The 18,763-nt window shown below is 40.7% G+C and overlaps 1 protein-coding gene across 11 annotated transcripts in view; it reads left to right on the top strand.

Annotated features, from left to right (window-relative positions):
- MBD5 (methyl-CpG binding domain protein 5) overlaps positions 1-18,763 on the top strand; it is a 130,447-nt gene that overhangs the window by 25,297 nt on the left and 86,387 nt on the right. For 10 of the 11 annotated variants that reach the window (XM_042878022.1, XM_042878026.1, XM_042878023.1 and 7 more), the window contains exon 2: positions 11,701-11,755. The exons of the other annotated variant lie outside the window; for it this stretch is intronic. The gene's annotated coding sequence lies outside the window, so the exon portion shown is untranslated. The remainder of the gene's footprint in view (positions 1-11,700; positions 11,756-18,763) is intronic. 11 annotated transcript variants of the gene reach the window in all.

The raw sequence follows: 18,763 nt of genomic DNA, 5'->3' as shown, positions 1-18,763 counted from the left end.
GACAGGTGGCTGCTGGGGCTGCTAATTGCAGCCTAGCACAGCATGTGCAAAACACTTCCTGCCGTATGTCCTGCTTGAGTGGGAGCCCGTTTGGTGCGCTCCCGTCAGAAGCCACAGCAACAGATGTGTGCAGAAAAGGCGAGGGCTTGCATTTCATGCGGTTCAGCTCCACGTTTTCACAGGACCATATGGTTTATATAGATGTTTTGTATACATCTTATCGAGCAGATGATTAGAAGTTAAGGATTAAGCGCTGAGTCGGGCTTCCACTAAAACCCGTGTAAAGTGACATTATTGAAAACACGAGCGACCTCTAAAAGTGACAGAGCTGCCTGCATGTTTTGCTGTTTGAAGATATAGCAGTAAACGTCCATGGAAGCATATTTTAATAATATATTGAAGAAGATTTAGCTCTAGCACTCCACTTTGGATATCTGCTGTGCACATATGAAACAGTAGACTTTTTTTCTTCCCAAACTGCTGAAAGGTGGGTGCAAGTGCCTGGCCACATGCATCTGTGTCCTGTGCCTTCATGTTGCCTCTGCGCTGTCTCTGTATCAGAATCATAGAATCATTAAGGCTGGGGAAGACTTCCAGGATCCTCGAGCGCAACCCTGGCCCACCCCACCATGCCCACTGCCCGTGTCCCTCAGTGCCACATCCCCACAGCTCTGGAACACCTCCATGGGCAGCCTGTGCCAGTCCTGACTGCTCTTTCACAGAAGCAATTGCTCCTGAACCTCCCGTAGCTCAACCCAAGGCTATTCCCCTTGTACTATTGCTAGTGTGGGTGACATTGGAGCTGGCTGTTCCTGCGTGCTCTGAGGGGCTTGAAGCTGAGGAGGATTTGTCACAGTCACTGTGCACAAGTTGTGCTCTTCGGCTTTCAAGACTTGTTTCCTGAGCACAGCGCTCTGGGCTTTGTCTCGAGTATCTTTGTTAGCTCACTGTACTGTAATTTTGGGGAATACTGCTGGGTTAAAAAGAATAACAAACTTTCATGAGCTTATATTCAGTGAGGTTGAATGCAGAAAACGGACCTTTTTTAGGTTTATGAAAGCAAGGAATTACGGGTACAAATATATAATAATTTTACTAGCTAGAGCATACAATCTAAACAGTTTTTATTGTGGCTTCATTTATCACTAACAATAAGGCATCGTTAAACGTTCTGTTTTGATAACACTGAGTTTTCATGCAGTTTTACTTGAACAGGTGTAAAAGTGATATGGGAACTTACAGGAATCTGAAATAGGATCCTATTTCCATTGGATAGCCTCAGAACTGAACAGCTCTTGGTTTTGAGAGTGTATTTGTGTCTTGAAATTGGATGATGCATGTGTAAATCAACTTTAGAAACAGTCGGTGTCTTGGTTCAGGCAGTGGGTATGGGAGGAGTCCCATTGATAATCCTCAAATCCAGTCTGTTTTCTTTGTTAGGAATGGACCTACTCAACCTGAACCCATCATCTGCAGGGGTCAAAACAGATAACACTGAGTTTCTTCTTTTAACTAAGAACCAACCAATAGGGTATAATGTAATAAATATATATGTATAAATATATGCATACGAAATCAAAATAGAATACAGCAGTCTTCAGATGAATTATCCTTGTCATAGTCATGTCTACCCCAGTAAAAGTTGAATTACCAGCAGTGCATGCAGTGACACAGCCATCAGCTGTAGACACAAGCCTTAGTTGTGTGTGCTGCTGCAGTTCTACCCCCATTTGTCAAGCAGGATCTCTGTTGGAAAGGTGACTTTACATAGCTCCAGCAGCCACGATGCCCACAGTCAATGCAGAGATAGCAGAAAAGTCCATCATCAGTGCCCTCATCTTATCCTGTGCCATCGGAAGGCAGCGTGTTTCCTTCCAGTTTCTCTTATTGTGCTTGAACAAACAAAAGCAGGGCGTTTTCCAGAGCTCACTGATGATTTCATCAGACCTGTTAGAATATACCTTTGTACGACGAGTGTCCATCCCAGCTCGGGGCAGTAAGCCCAGCCAGCACTCAGCAGGCCGGGAGAGATTTAGCCTGCAGATACACCTCGCTTCTCTCACTTAACTGTCTGGTAAAAGTAATTAAAACTTTCAGTGATAAAAGAAAAATCTGTAATTAAATCAGAAGGCCACGTACAAGGCAGAACTGCTGCTGCCCTTCCATTGCCTTGCACGGGAGCGTGTCAGTTTGAGGGGAGAGGGGGCACTGGGAAGGGGCTTGGATCCGACCCATAGTATTGTGCTGAGGTCATTACAGTCCCAGAAAGGTGGGATCTTTTCTGAATAAATTCCAGTTTGGGACTTCAGATTTTATTGGAAAGTTGTTCTGCTTCACACAATGATTTTAATTGCGGTTTAATGTCAGAATAAATGGTGTATGATGCATCTGCGTAAACGTCATTTCCATTTTTAAAAATATGAATCAGTTTCTTTCACGTTTCTCAAAACTATGCACTTAATTTCTCACATATGATAACGTTTGAGAAGTGGCAATTTCAAAGAATACCAGAGCAATTTAACGAAACACATTTGAGGGACATAAATTTGGTCATAGGAAGAGTTCTCCTTGCCCCTTCTCCCCCATTCCATAGTGAACAACTGAAAGGAGTTGTAGGCAAATTTGACCTGTAAGGACTTTCATCAAAACCAATACAAGTATTTTAAACTTTCTGATACCTTCAGTAAGTTCTCAGTCATTAATTTTGTAACTTGGAGGGGAAAAAAACTGAAAAGTTGTAATAAAAATTCACGTTCATCAACATTTGAAGGTATTCTCAGAGTTATGCTGATGCAGATGAGAGTATATTTGGGGTGTTATCCAGATTTTTTTCTTAAGTAGCTTTTGAAAGCAACATCGTTTCCTGCAGGTTGGAAATACATCCAGAAAGTCACAAATTGATTACCAAATTTTGAGTATCCGCTTAGAAGAAAGCTGCTCGTTAATTCACTGAGTTTTTCATTGGCTGAAGGCAGAATTTCTTGTACAGCCAAAGCATTTTTGGATTAACTTTACTTTTTAAATTCCAATGATGAACGTAGAAATAAGGTACTTCTGTCTGTTATGGAACTTCTGGACTTGGATGTGAGCATACTGATACAAATTAGTCTATTTTGACTTCTGCAAAGTGTGAGTGGTTGTATTTAAAGAGCTCACATCATCTACATTCCATCAGCCAACAGCAGGGAGCCCATAGTAGTTGTGCCAGGTTGCTTATTGCAGAGGTGGGCTTTGTGCTCAAACCCATGCTGAAGAAAGGCCTCCCAGCAGCCTGTAGTTTTGTGTCCTTCCCAGCTGTGGTGCGGTTCAGCCCGGTTGCTTTTCAAGTTAGCTGTGTTGAAGATGACAGCTGGTTTGCTCTCAGTGATGTGCTCAGGCAAATGGTAACATGGCTTTCCTTGGACCTCCCTCCCCATGCAAGTAGTGCAGGATGGGGCTGATGGTAGGAAGCCCCTTGCTATGAAATCTGGAACTAAGGAGTAGTTGCAGATCACTGTGCACTGATAGGCTTGGCTTCTTAGGAGAAGTAGTTTGAAATGCAGTGACAGCCAGCAGCGTGTGCTTGAAGTCAGTGGAGGGTCTCTAAAGGAAAGGTGCTGTTGGTGACAGGGCTGCATTCTGCTGCTGCACATCACCAGTACAACAAGGATTTAACTTACTTTGAAAAATGACCGAAGTGGAAACACAGCATAGGTTGCACATGGTCATATCTTACCTTGCCAGCTGGGAGGAGATTACTTTTAGAGTTCTTTGTGCGACTTCTCACAGGGGCTCATCCCTAGATCCCGTGTTTTGGGAAGTTCTTCAGAGTCTCCTCCAACGAGCAGTTCTATTGCTGGTATTTCAGCAGCTTGTTAGCACTTGGTGAATGTCTGCCATGTGGTTTTGGTTCAGGGAATGTTTATTTTTTTCCTGATACCTTCTTTCCTGCCATGCGTGTTTTTACAGCCTTTTATGAAACTTCTTTGTTGCTTTTGGAATTATGACTCCTTTCGTTGAAAACACCATTCTGAAGATATCTGTAGCTTTTGTAAATATAAAAGGTATTCAATGTATCCAAACTTGTGAGTCATTTGTGCTTCTACACTCTCAATTCAATATCACTCCTAGATAATCTGCATTGTTACCTGTTGTAACTACTCCTTTCCTCATGTACCAACATCCTATGCTCACTCCGTGTTCAAAACCTTCGAACATATTCACTTTCCAGTTTTCTCAACTGATACCTTTTCAACTATTCCTTGCTATACCTGATAATACTAATTTTCTTAATAATTAATAGCAATTTGCCTTTCATTTCCATTATTTAATCTGTTTATCTGCAAGTTCAAGCACACATTTACAAGGTACCTATTTACATATTTGAACAAGTCTATGTTGTGTTACTCAAAATGTTGATGCTTTGCAATTGTTAGTCACATAATTATCCTAAACATTTTAATAAATCCTTTCTTTACCCTTCTTTTTTTTTCTTCTGTGGGCTCCAATTTTGCTTGTACCGGCAATTGATGTAAATAATAAATACTAAGGTAATTTTAAACAGTTGTTTAAATGGTGCTTACCTTCCCAAATGTAGTATTTTGTGAGTTTTTTTTTTACCTAATTGTCAGGTGACCCTAAATGAGGGATCCTGGAAGCATTAATTGACTTAGAAATAGTACCTTTGAAAACTAAACCATGTGTCCACTTTTTTTCTGTGGTTTTGGTTTGTTTGCTTTGTTGGTTATTGTTTTATCTCAATAGGAGTTTACCTGGTAGTAGTCTAATCACCTTGACTGAGTTGGACACCATCTCAAGATGAACAAAACTTATTTCAACCAGTGAAGTAGTGACTACATGGAGATTCACCAGGAATTGCTATGACATGTGAATATTTTACTTGCTTTGAGTTGTTGTATGCTTTATGCATATAATTTTACAGCTATATATTCTAAATCGCATTACTTCTCTGGGATTTAGCCAGTCCTATGGGAAGCCTGGTAATGGGCTGTGGCTGTAAATTCTGGGATGGAGCAGGACCTTCGATGTGCTGTGATGTTTCTGAGCCCACTGTCTCAAAATCTGACCTGTTTGCTCAGGGAATAGGGGAGAATCCATGAATGAAATTTCTGGCTATTAAAATGGAATGGAAAAATCAGCCCACTCTTCCTCAAACATCACCATTTTTTTCATTTTAATATTGTAATGGATTTTTCTTTTCATATAGCTGGGGTCAAGCCTTGCTGCTTCTCATCTGTCAAGTCATCTTAGCTTTGCAGAATTTCTGCCAGCAAATGTGTAGACCTATAACTGAGCAATATTGAAATTACCAATGAAAGAGCTTTATTCTTCTAAGCATATTTGCCAAACACTCTGACTGGGAGATTAAAGTACTGGTGTGAAGCAAATTTGGTTAGGACTTTGCAGGCAGACAGTCATACTAGTTTGAACTGCTGGTACCATGCATTCAGGCTTCATCCCTTGCAGCAGGCTGAGAGCATCCTGCAAATCTCTTGCTTTTCCAACAGTCTTTGTCCTGTTTCTTTATTCTTTTGCAATTACTTATTTATACTTTTTTTGGTGTGTGGGAGAACCTAGCATCTGTTTGATGCAAGATCACTAACAATTTTGTGGAGGAAAATAAATGATGTGTGTACTCCATTGACACCCAAGAGTAGCGACTGAGCATGCTTCAGTGCTCCCACCTGTAGCACAACTAAATAAGTGTGGAGAGGATGAAAGAAGATAAAAACACATTGAGCAGAGGAACTGAAAGTGCATGAGGCCAAGAGGCTCCTAATGTGAGGAACTGTTACCAGTCTAATAGTAGGTAGTCATAATATTTTTAGTTTATAAGGTTGATATTGATGTAAAATGCAGAAATAAAGGATGAGAAGCAGAAATCAGAGGGAGATATTCTTCATCAATCATCAGAACCTCAGTTGTAATGCAATGAGAGTAAAGGGCATCTATAAATGAGGCTGGGACTCAGATCATTTGTCTTCCGTAGTTACTAATGGATCTGTAGTCCTTGGCCCCTATTTCCTCTTGGAAGGCAGTTATACTTCTGTCCTCCACAGCATCCTAAGGCTGTATTCTGGGCTCTGATCACTCAGCATATTGTCTTTAAGAGCATGGGGACATCTGCATGATTTAAGGAATGTAAAGATGGATATTTCTAGCATACAAAGAAGCATATCAGAAATACCTGCCCAAGGGAGGCAGGTTCTTGGAATGGCCGTGTGCACCAGCCCTCCAGTTCTTCTTGCCTCCTCCAGTGTAGGATCTTGGGTTGGATGGGACCTTAAAAATTATCTACCCCCACCATGCACTCCTCTGGTGAGATTCTCTGGGAAAGTGAGCTGATATTCTTGAGTAATCCAGAATAGAGTGGATGGGAAGTATTGGGAAGGAAGCTGGGAGGAGGCATTTCGGGAAGCTCAAGTAGGTTTGGTGTGTGCTGGTAATGTAGAAAGGAAGCACCCAGGGGGAAAAAATGACAGATTTACATCTTGGAGTTATTTTAGACGGTGTTATTCTCCATGGGGAATTCCCATTCAGCTAAGAACAGTACCATTCTTATAAAATATTCCAGGGTAACACTGTGACACGACTCTGTATTAGAATCTCTAGTTAAACTATAAAATGTTTAGAAGATACAAGAGTTACCCATCTCAATAAGGCTCTTTAAGAATCACTTGGTGTGGCTGGAAGGGGAATAGTCAGAATACCGTGACATTAACAAAGGTTTCTCAAGAGCAGCCTTAACTCTTCTTGTAAGCATTTCTACTAATGATTTTGACACTAGCAAAAAGGCAGACCAGACAAACATAATTGGGAAGCATCACCAGAGAAGACCAAATATACAAGAGGACCAAGGGACTGTGGAAACGCTGCCTAAACTTCAACAGAAAATGGGCTGAATCTTGAGTGATGGTTCAGCCAGAGGTGTTTGCATGTGTGTGTATGCCAAGTCCTTCAGATAGGGAGAGCTCTGAAGAGCACCCTGGTGCCCAAACCATAAGTGGTGCCCAAACCATAACTAGTGCCCAGCTGGTGCCCAGATGCCCTGGAAAGGCTGGAGGCCAGCTGGGCTTGGTGCAGCATCCTTATGACTATGGAGGAATTCAAAGTGTTGTTAAGGACACTGTAATCTCAACTCTTAAAAGGACATCATTTTTAAAAGCATGGCTTTTTTTTTTTCCTTTCTTTTTGAGGGGGAGGGGAGAGAGAGAAATTGGTTGGCAGTATTTTTTGCTCTTACAGTATATGGAATTCAGAATATCTCAGGCCTTGACAACCAAGAAATGAGAAGTTATGAAGTAAGAAAATCCAGATTTAAATCTTCCCCTGCTGAGCTGGCAGTAGCAGCTGAAAATTATTTGCATGCTAAGGTGTAGTTGTACTGAGCAGTGAAAGGAGCAGCTGAAATACCTAAATGGAGCTGTTGGTTGGATTTCAGGAGATTTATTAAACTTTCACTGTTCACCTCATGTACAGTCCTTCTGTGTGTTTCAGCTTCATTTCAGCAGTAAGTGGGGCCCATTTTCTATCTGTAAGATGAATAGGAGAGAGATGTGTGGGTTTGCTGGTATTCAGAAGAAGTGCAGAGTTGGTCGTCGCTCAGGGACAAGGAATTCTAAATGCACATTTCCACCTGGTTGGAGGATATGGAGAAGACAGGCAAACTTGTGCTGGTGCTGCACAGGGAAAGGCGATGGCACTGGGTAGAAAAGAAAAATTCTAGTTGGATGCAAGGAAGAGCAAATTACCTTGGTGCTGATGGGTCATTGGAGGGGCTATAAATGTGTCCTAGAGTGTATGAGACTCGGCTGACCAGTGCTGAGCATCCTGCCCTACTGGACCCTGTCTGGAAGAAGCTGGACTGCAGAGTTCACAGGTCCTTCCCAACATCTACTCTGTTCAAATTCACTTTTCTTGATCAAAAATGTTGGGTTTTATAGTCATAATAAGTGTTATCAGATGGCCAGGATTATCCATGAACTTACAGATCCGTATCTCAGCTGGTTTCTTATAAAACTATATTTTCATGTATTTATTTTTGACAGCAAAAATGTTTTGCATTTTTGTGAATAGGGTTTTGTTTTGCTGCTGTTGGGCTGAGATTTCTGTTGTTTGGCATTATTTTTGGTATAAAAGATTTTGATGTTTGCGTTTATTTTTCTGTGCAGAGGTTGCTATAATCAGATGAAGAATCCGGGTATTTTCTGCAGCCTTTTAGTACCAAAGCCACAAACATCGTAGCCTGGAATGAGGAAACAAATTGGTTTTCAGTGGGTTGCACTGAGGTCCTAAAAGGGGCATCTCTGGCTGCATGGCTTACAGCAGGGCCAGGCCTGCTGTGCTCCTACATCAGTTCTCATAAGGAAATGGTGTTGCAGAAAGGCTAAGGAAAGAGAACAGGCAAGGCAAGACTTAACAGCCTACGTGTATCTGAAATTGTAAATAACTAAAGATAAAAAGGAAATATTCGGGAGAGCGTAGGGGCTTATGGCTAGAAATAAAGCAGTGAAATGAAGAAAGAGAAGATTAAGGCTAAATGTCATGAAAGAGCATTCTGCAACAGTAGTGGTTTTTTAGATGACTCTTCCAAAGAAAGCAAAGAAAAAACTGTCTTAGGACAAAGGCCCTTTATTCCTTTTTCTTTTTTCCCTGTTTCTTTCCTTCAGCTTAACCACTCTATGTAAAATAATCTCATATGGGTATATAAAAGAATGTATTAAATTTTTTGAGGCCTGAATGTGAATCTCTGCATCCTTGGAGCTGTTGTGATGATGCCTGAATCTTGTACAGCTTCACCAAGCCAAAGGCACAACCTTTCTCACCCAGATCTCAGGGCACAAAGTTGCAATGCTGCAGTGCAAGGAGCTGGGCAGGTCAGGATTTACTTCTACATAAGTTGCAAAAAAGAGAGTGTGAAAAACTATGTTTGAGTGCAATGGGATGAGAAGAAAGGAGGAAAACTGGAAGAAATAAAGCTTGTCTGGGAGTCTTGCTTTCTTTTTTGGCCGGGTGTTGATGCTGCCCCTTCATTTATCACCAGTAGGATCCAGACGGCAATTCCAGCAGTAACTTGTCCTATCATTGGAGATTAGAATCATTGTAAGAAAGCAAGGAGGGTATTTATGGTTGATAGCTGCTAACAGGATGTAAAGAAATAAACCAAAATCCTGAAGTTAAGCTTTGAAATGGGTTAAATAAGGGGTAATTCTTTACAATGTCATATTTTGACACAGATGTTCTTAGCTGACAGTGGCTTTTGATGTCTGAAACATCTTTCCTTTAACGTTATCTCCAGTGCCATGGAATTCTTGCAGAATGAAGTTGCTGGCATTGGCGGTGTTGCATCTGTGGGCTAATGAAATGGTGCAGATAAAGCTTTTTTTTTTTTGTCTTTAATGTGTCTGTGTGAAGAAACTCCTGTGTGTTCTAGCTGAAGATGAAAGCTTTGTAAATTTGTGTGCAATCGTTAGTGCTATCAATATCACCTTATTATCAGTAAGATAACTGAATACTTTGCTGCTTTTCCTTTGCTTCTTTCACTTCTCAGTGCAGTATTCCAGCTGAACCTTGCTAATCTGACAGCTCTTTGCTACCGGTCTGGCCGCAGCCGGAGACAGCCTGAGCTCCAAACCTCTTTGGTATTTTCTCTGTATTTGGAGATGTTACGTGATACTTTCTCCTGCGTAACAGAAATCACTAAATCTTGCTAAGAGTTAAAACACAACTTTTCCTTGGGCTCAAAAGCCTCTGCTGCCCCATGGGAGTCTTTGTGAGATGCAGACACTTCATCTTGCCCTTTCCTGGAGAGTAACCTGTCTTAGAAATTCCTTCCACGACCAAGTGTCTGCTGCGAGTGCTGTTTCTGCTGCTGGGTAAGAAGAGACAAATTGTACAGCAGATGCATTCACACACAGGCTGGTGAGGCACTGGCACAGGTTGCCCAAGGAGGCTGTGGATGCCCCATCCCTGCAGGCATTCAAGGCCAGGCTGGATGTGGCTCTGGGCAGCCTGGGCTGCTGGTTGGCGACCTGCACACAGCAGGGGGTTGGAACTGAATGAGCACTGTGCTCCTTTGCAACCCAGGCCATTCTATCATTCTGTGATACCTTTGGGCACTAGGGAAGCTAAGCCATGTAATCCTGGTCATTCCTCCTGTGATGATGATGGCTTTCCCAGGAGACGTCTTAAAAAATTAACAATGTCATTTTCTTTATGAAACTTTCCAAACCTTACTTCAGCCAAGCAGGAGGGGAGCACTGCTCTGATCTGTTTCTGACTTCATCGTGTGTGTGTGCCGTGTGATGCTGGGGGCTTCTCAGACCCTTGGAGGAATCAGGCTGTCCCTGGGAAAGATTGTCTTTATAGCAGTGATAAGATGGAAAGGATCATGGCAGAGACCAAACTGATAAAGGCAGAAATAGTACAAGAAACAGCATGCTGAAGCTAGAATATTTAAAGCTGCATTAGAGGCATCTCTTTTCAGTCTCTTCAGTAGTTACCTTCTGTAGCCAAGTCCTTTAGCTGGTCTTTTCTCTACAGAAGAAAGAGCCTTCCAGAAGCAGGTTCTCCACGCCTCTTGCCCAAGTCCACTTTGTTAATATTGCAAAATTGCAGTCGAACTAAGCTGATTAAATGGTGCTGTAGATTTGACACACAGAAACAATATTGTTAATCTGGCAGCCAAATATATTGCAGGGAAAATGAGGTAAGAGAAAACCATAAATTCTATCCAGAAATTTTTTTTCCTTATTAAAAAACAAAACAACAAAACATGTCTAGAACGTCTTTCTTTCAAAAAAAAACCAGCACTGGAGTGGAGGATATAAGATTTTTTTTTATTTAAGCAGAGAAAGAATGCAAGCACAAGGTAAATTTGGTATTTAAGAAAAGAAAGACCTGTGTTATTACATTTGAGAAGTTTCTTGGAATGATCTGCAGGTTCCATGGGGAAGATCTGCACATGCTGCATACATAGCTGAAAAGGAAGCTGAATTCCTTTCTGTTCATAATGCAATCATCTTACAAGGTATTTTTTATTAGATTAGACCCATGTGACTAAATTGCTACTGATGCCTTTTGTGAATGCTCCTAAATCATCAGCTAAATAGCAGCTGATCTAAGTTTGGCAAAAGGAAGAAATGAAGTTTTGGAAAATGATCTTCTTGTTCCTGATAGCAATCAGACAGAATGGGTTACTTGCATACAGTCTTTTTGTAAAAGCACCATAATAATGGGAGGGCTGCAGATCTTTTTTATGTTAGCAGAGGGAAAAGAAAAAGGTATATCCATACTTTGAGCTTAAACATGCTGTGGATGTTCAGGTTTATATATATGTGTGCGTATAAGTTTTATATATGTGTATTTATATATAAATATATATCAATTATATGGATCTTTAAGGCATACAGCAGGATGAAAAGATTGCTGTCTCCAGTTTTTTTTCTATCATCACTAGAAGCAAAAGCAAAGCATACAGTGCCTTACCTGACCAATTACTGAATTGTTTTCTTCTGTCATTTCCTGTTTAATTCATAGCTTTTGATAGCTATTCTTTGTCTTCAGAGAAATCTTTCCTGTGTTCTAGGGGTCTCCTTCAAAGCAGCACACAGACAATTGAGACATTTTGGTATTTAGGGCATGTCCCCAGCTTTCATCTGCTCTTCCTTACCTTTCATGTTTGTTTTTTCCCATTGTCAGAACCTGCAGTGCTCCGGTATCCCTGGCAGCAGCTGGGAGTGCATTCACTTCAGAGGTGGGTGGTCCTTCTGTCCATCCTGCTTTCCAGACACTGGGGAGAGTACTGGGTGTAGGCCTGGCAAAGTGGGATCAAGCTTATTTATTTGTATACATGCATTAAAAAACATGTTAATTCTTATAGGTAATCTTACTAGCATTCAGTTTGGTGAACATACATCGCTAACAGATAGCAGTATACGTCTGTTAAATCTGATGGGATTTGGGGGCAGCTGTGGTTTAATTTGTTTCTGGGAGTTCTGTCAAAAGCAAAATCCTTTGTAAAGCTGCAGGTGTTAAAATTAGACAAAAATGCTTTCTGTTCTGGGAAATTATATGCACTTACAGCAATTGAATATTGAAGTTGAAATGCAGGGAGAAAAAAAATATCTTAATAACCTGCTAACTATAATTCTGAGATTTCATAGAAACAGATTTCCTGGCCCTTCCTTCTGGTTCCTTTGAATAAATAAAACGTTTACAGATCCATTGAAGCTCCCGTGTAGTGTCAGCCCAACTAGTTTAGCTTTGTTGAATCTGGAAGTTCATTTTGTACGTAAGTTCCTGAGACAGGAGTTTTCCAATTCATCAAGGCTTACTGCAGTGTATGTAAACTTAGTGTTTTAGACTTACGTGTAATGTATGTTAAGTCAGTTACAGTGACCAGGAGTAGTGCTGAGGAGCACAAAACAGTAGCACTGGTAGCACAAGGGGGAATGGCTGCTTACAAGGGTGGATAGCGATAGGACAAGGGGAATGGTTTTAAACTGAGACAGGGGAGGTTTAGGTTGGATATTAGGAGGAAGTTTTTCACACACAGGGTGGTGATGCACTGCAACAGGTTGCCCAAGGAGGCTGTGGATGCCCCATCCCTGCAGGCATTCAAGGCCAGGCTGGATGTGGCTCTGGGCAGCCTGGGCTGCTGGTTGGCGACCTGCACGCAGCAGGGGGTTGGAACTGGGGGAGCATTGAGGTCCTTTTTGAACCCAGGTCATTCTATGGTTCTATGATTCTGTGATTCCATGACTTCGCCTGCTGGTATCCAACACGTGGTACAAAACTTCTGCAGTTTGCACTAATTTTGCCACAGCTAAATGAATGGAAAGATACTGTTAAACTTCTGTTCAACCCCTGTAATATCAGCCAATTAATACAATTTTTCTGTTGCACTTGATTGCCTTTTCATTTCTTTAAAGACAAAATAAACAAGAGGCGTATCTGAAGAGAGATGGATTTATTTTTCTTTTGCTGTGTAATCATCACAGATTCATACATTCTTACATTTCTAGCATTTTCTGCCTCCCCTAAATGTTTCCAGTTGAATTTTGGAGGTGGGTTTTTCCTCAAACAGTTGAGGCTCAGCGCTGTGCCATGTTTTCTGTTTTCAAAGAAAGTCTGCAAGGATGTCAGTGTTGTTACGTGCTGTGTAGTCTCTTCTTTGCAGTTTGAATTTTGTGGCATGATTTGTGGCATTCAGTGTCTGAAAGCTCAAGAACACTGATTATTTCATAATTGTATGTGTCAGTACGTGGTTTTCTCAACACAGACCACAGGTAGAACTTCAGTCCAACCTATAACACCTTTGTAAGTTATGAGTACTGATAGGAGATATTCACGCAAAACCTAAAGCTTTTCTATCTACAGTTCTATAATGCAGTTCCTTCAGACTAGACTTCTATGTTTAGAAAAGTTATTACTGTAACATCAGTTCTCTACAGATTTCCTATAGACAGAGACTGCCCTGGGGCTATAAAATGCTGTTAGGGAGATATCAGCTGCCACAAATTGGAAGCAAATATTTGTGGATCCATCTAAACAGAAGAGAAAGAACGTTGCACTGTGAAGCACAGTAATGCTTGCACGGTTACAAAAAGTATTTTTCTGTCTTCAATCCAGAAATAACAACCAGGAAATATTCCTAATCCCTTCATGCATTTTTCTTGATTTATGTCTTTTCACATTTTCAACAGAACTTGAACCATCTTTCCATTGTTAGAGCAACAAGATTACAGTTGACAAAATCTACAGTCCTATATTTTGTTTCTACCTGTACCAACCATTTGAGGAGGGCACCAAATCACTCTGTTGCAGTTTTTTGCTAGTAAGTTCACAACATTGCCATCCTCACGTGACTTGGGAAATAATCCCACTTTGAGGTATGCAGGTTGTTTGCATGAGTGGTGATGGACATGCAAACTATTTTCGTTTGGATATATGGAAATCTTAAAATGATCAAAAATGGTGTTTTGAGAGATGATTCAAATTTGCTGATGCTTCACCTTCGGTGAGGTCGTATGGCCGATCACTTGGCTCTTAATTTAATATGTTGATCTGCAGAAATATGTACCTGGGTGAGATGTGGGCAGATCTCGTTACTCTGACTTTGAGCTTTGCTTTGAGAACACGTAACTGCTGGATTTATGTCAATGCATTCAATTTCTGCTCTTTAAAATATTTTCATTTTCAAATATGCATACTTAAGCTCTGATACACTTTCCCCACATTGCGGCAGATTTAAGCTTTCTTAAGCTTTGTGTTTTCTTTAAAGTCCTGCAGATCCAGCCTTCCTTCACACCACCACCAAATGGTCTCAAACTCTTTAATCTCTCAGTGCTGTCTTCACTAGGTCGTGTTACTCAGCATTTGTCATCCCTTTAGAATCCCTTTTAAATACATAATATTACACTGAAGGCTCACTTTTTATATATATTTATTTTTATTTTTGCTGCACCTCTTGAAGGAAAAATTTGATACAGTTACACAAGCATTGTGAAAACTGTTGACTCCTTCAGAGGTTACCTGAAAGATCATAGCCCTGATTGTTAGGATACGTGTTGCAATATGTTCGAATACTGTAAAGTAATGAAGTGCAACACTGTATGGACATGAGTCCATAGATTTTTTAATTGAGTAAGAGTTAATGTTCATAATTTATCAAGGCCTTTTTGCCTGGTTTTCTATGCTTTGGTCTTTCAACCTCTCCTCTTCCCTTGTGCCTTCTCTACTTGGTCTGCCTCTCCCAGGGCTGGTGCAGACATTGGTGGGCAGCTAATTCAGGGATCTGGAGGTATAAATTGATTCTGGAGCTTTCTCCTGCTCTCTTGAATGAGGTATAAGATCAGAACATAAAGTTTTCTGGCTGTAGGTGACTAAGAAAGGGAAAAGGATGGTGTTGCAGCAGAATATAATGCCTGTCAGGACAGAGGTGAGGAAAGCACACTTCCTTGGGGTTGGGTTAATAAGATCTTTTGGGTTTTGGTGTTTTTTGGCTTTTTTTCTGTAGTTGGTCCTGTGCCATGTGTATGGTTGTAGTTTTCTGCAGTGTACCACTGAAAGCCTTATGGTTCTCCAGGGATGGATGCACTTTAGACAGTTACCCTCCATGGAGAATTTTACTAATTGTAGAGGTTATACTGTTGAGATTCAAAGAGAGATCAGCTGCTATAGAAATATTTGTAAGGAACCTCTAAAGGAAAGAACTATAGATGCCGTGTTTGGAAAAGAAATGGGACTTAGTTATAATGTAGTTAGATGAGTCTTCTGGAAATGCTCTTTTGCTTCTCAGAGCTCTGAATAGCACTGGAATTTTTATTGTACTGAGAGTGAAGTCCCAGTGTAACTCAGTACAGAAGATACAAAGCTCTAGGTGTTGCTGGAGGCTTCTCAAGGGCTGTGTAGGCTGACCTTCTGCCACGTGCTGATGAGAGAATTAAGGAAGCTTTAAACTTACAATAACATCTCTTTTCTCTAATGCTAATGAGAAAGATCTGTTATATTGGTGTCCATAAAATGGTAAATAACAGTTAAAAACGGGATGGAATTTGTTCTTAGAGTGGTACTAGAGCAGAGTGGTCCATTAAGTGATCACATTAGTTCTTGCTTGCTGGTCTTTGGTTTGATTGCTGGTTTATTTATTTTTTTCCTTCAAACTGTTAAAAATTGAAGCTGCCTTCTCCGCATCGTAAAGCAAAAAGGAAATCTGATGGTTTTCCTCCAAATTCATTTCCAGCTGTTTGCCTTTGCAGCTGAAGTCAGTCATCTCGTAGATCCCAAACCAAGAGGAGGAGGGATCCGTGCTCGTTCTGTGCAGTGCTTGTTGCTGTTGCTTTCCTCTCATCCCACTGATGCGGGGTGTGTGGGGTGGCTGCTTGTGGGCGAGAAGCTGGAAAACAAAGATCTGCTCAGCGCCTTTCAAATCTACTAGTTCTTAAATTTGGCACTTAAAAAAAGACATTTAGAAAAGGCTTTGCTTTTGTGTAGCTGTACACAGGAATGTTATTATGAGTACTGTTTTCTAATGTTTTCTGTGTACATTTAGCTTAGGGTAGAATAATCTTTGTAAGACTGCAAAAACATACCTCCCAGAGGCAGATGACTGATGGAGACTGCAAGCCTTTGTAGTGTTTCTGTGGCAGTGCCTCTTACGTGAGTTCCCTTATCTAAAAGCAAATGGGCTGAGATGTTGCACCTGTTCTAACTAATGGGTTTCTTTTAATACCCAAGCATCCGTATGAAGCTTGAGTATGATTTTCACCCTCGTAACTTAAAGCAAGACATGTAACTTCATCAAAGTTACTTCTGATTTATGCCAAAATTTAGCTCTTTCAAGGAGCTCAATTGCTGAAGCAAATGCAAATATTTAATTCTTGAGGTTTTTGTGTCTTTTGTTTGCGTTTGTGACGCTGTAATTAAAAGCAAACTTCTGATGTGCTATGGATGCAGGCAGCTACTGGGACTGGAAGACGAGTGCGATTTCACCTGGTTGGGACCAGAGTCTTTCCTATGAAATCCCATAGAGGGGCTGGGGAGGGTGTTAATCTGTAATTTTCAGTTTGTTACTTTGTTAAATGTCTGGACAATAGTTAATGCTGTGTCAATAGCATTTATAGCAGAAAATACCCCAAATAATACAGAAATAGAGAGCAGGAATTATTTCCAGTTGGAACAAACGGGAAGCTAACAACATTAGGAAAACATATTGATGTTTTTACATAGCTGTGCAGTAAAATGCTTAGGTTAAAAATAAATCTGACTTAATAGCACCCACGAACATAAAAAATAATGTCTAAAACCAGTGTATTATTTTTGCCCAGTGATTTATGGGCATTGACTTTTTTTATTGTGATGTGTTCAGATGGTTTAGCTTCTTTGAACTTGCTGCTTGGGAATAAATTAGCAAAGTGTATTTGGAGGTTTGGAAAGTTTTGTTTCTCAGAAGATTAACTAAATGTTGAATTGGATCTATGTAAGATGCTTTGTCTTCAGCCCAGGAAGAAATGTAAAAAAAAAAAGAAAAAAGAAAAGAAAATCAAAACAGAGTCTTACATTTGAGCAGAGACATATGCTTTGTGGGTTGGCACCAGACTAGTGTGCAGAATCTTGTAGAACCAACTCTTCATACTCTAAGATATTTAGAGGAACAACATTCAAAGCACGGTGCTAGAGGATTTAAGGAGAAGATAATAGAGTTCCTTCAGATGGAAAATGTCTGCATGGAGATTTCTTGGTGGCTGCCCATTTATCTCTAATGCCATGTAACATTGAGTCCTTTGTGTCAGTGTTAGATGACATACATGAATCAGTTACTGCAAATAATGTCTCCTAAAGAGAAATAATGTTTTACTTTGACTGGTAAATTCACATTGTGGAAGGCAGGGTTGCACTGAATCCTGGCTGCTAAGATGATGATAAAATCATGTGAAGGAAAAAAACCACATGCTTGGGTACTGTGCAGTTAAACGAAACAGGTTCCAAGAAATGTACGAGATTCCCCTGCAATGCCATTCAACACAGAAGAAACTTTTTCCCTTTAATGCAATTCTCCAGTCCCCTTCTGGAAGTCTGCGAGGTTCTGAGAACAAAACTAACATTATCCTTATAATCACAGTTGTGTGTGAGGGAAATATGATGAAATTGGTTCAGAAATAACATCTGTAATGGGAGTAAAGTGGAAATATATGGATTTTGGTTGTGCCAACATTTAGGAAAAAAAAGTATAACTTACTAATACAAAGACCAAGTGAGAATGAGTTACTCAGCAGGCAAAAGAAATATCTGTTCAGTGGTGTTAAAAAATTTGGGGAGATTGGGGTGTGATTCAATGTAAGAAAATGGAAGGCTGAGTTTAGTGGGCAATTGATAGTAAGCCTCACACCACATTACGCGTGCAAAGTCCCTTTTAGGGAAAACAAATCACAGGCTGTGAACCACTTTGAAAATAACAGCTTAAAATGGCACAAAGAAATGTTGCTATTATTTCCCTGTAGTAGCTCCATGTTTCATTTTCTCCCTGTAAGAAAAAGTGTTTTGCTTCAGGTCTAAGTGCAGCTTGCATTTCGAGACTTGCCTGTTGGAAGGTTTGCTTTTTGCTTTGCAACCACTGATAAGCATCAGCCGTGCAGAACTTATTAAACAAATCTGTTGATAGATGCTGTTTTGGCTTCCATACCACTGTAGTCCTCTAGCTGGATTGCTTTGGCATATCCAAGGAGTAAAGGACAGCCAGAGCCAAGCAGAGCTAACAGAGAAAGTGTGTATCATATCTGCATGACTTGTAGGCCAGCTGAAGTAGAAGCAGTCCGTGGAATTCTGTGAAGCTTAGTGTTCTCTTTGCTACAGTAAGGTAGAAAGGTGTTGTATCAGGGCAGAGCAGTCGATGACCTGGCTGCTGTGCCTGCCTACCTCCTTCATCAGCTGCTGCAGCCTTGGGCTGTTGGAAACACTGTTCTGTCCCTCTCCTGCCCCTCAGCCCTTGCCTGAGCCACAGCAGAAGAGCGGTGGCAGTGCGCTTTCAGTTCCTGCACAGCAGTCTTTTAATACTCTAAGAGGGTCATTTTCTATCTGGAATTTTTCCTCCGTATCAACCCATCAATTCCAAGTTTGGCAAGCATCAGAGCGCAGCGTACATCCAATTTCTTCTTCAAATTTTTCATTAGAAAAAAAGAGCTAATGTAACCCTGGTAGCCTGCACAATTTTATTTCCAAGACTGCTCTGAAAGTTATTTTTCTATGAAGATGTTAAAATTCT

The sequence above is a fragment of the Lagopus leucura genome, unplaced genomic scaffold (assembly GCF_019238085.1).
Source record: "Lagopus leucura isolate 7727_CA_CO unplaced genomic scaffold, USGS_WTPT01 Super-Scaffold_100019, whole genome shotgun sequence".
NCBI lineage: Eukaryota > Metazoa > Chordata > Aves > Galliformes > Phasianidae > Lagopus > Lagopus leucura.
This window is presented reverse-complemented; position numbering and strand designations above follow the sequence as displayed.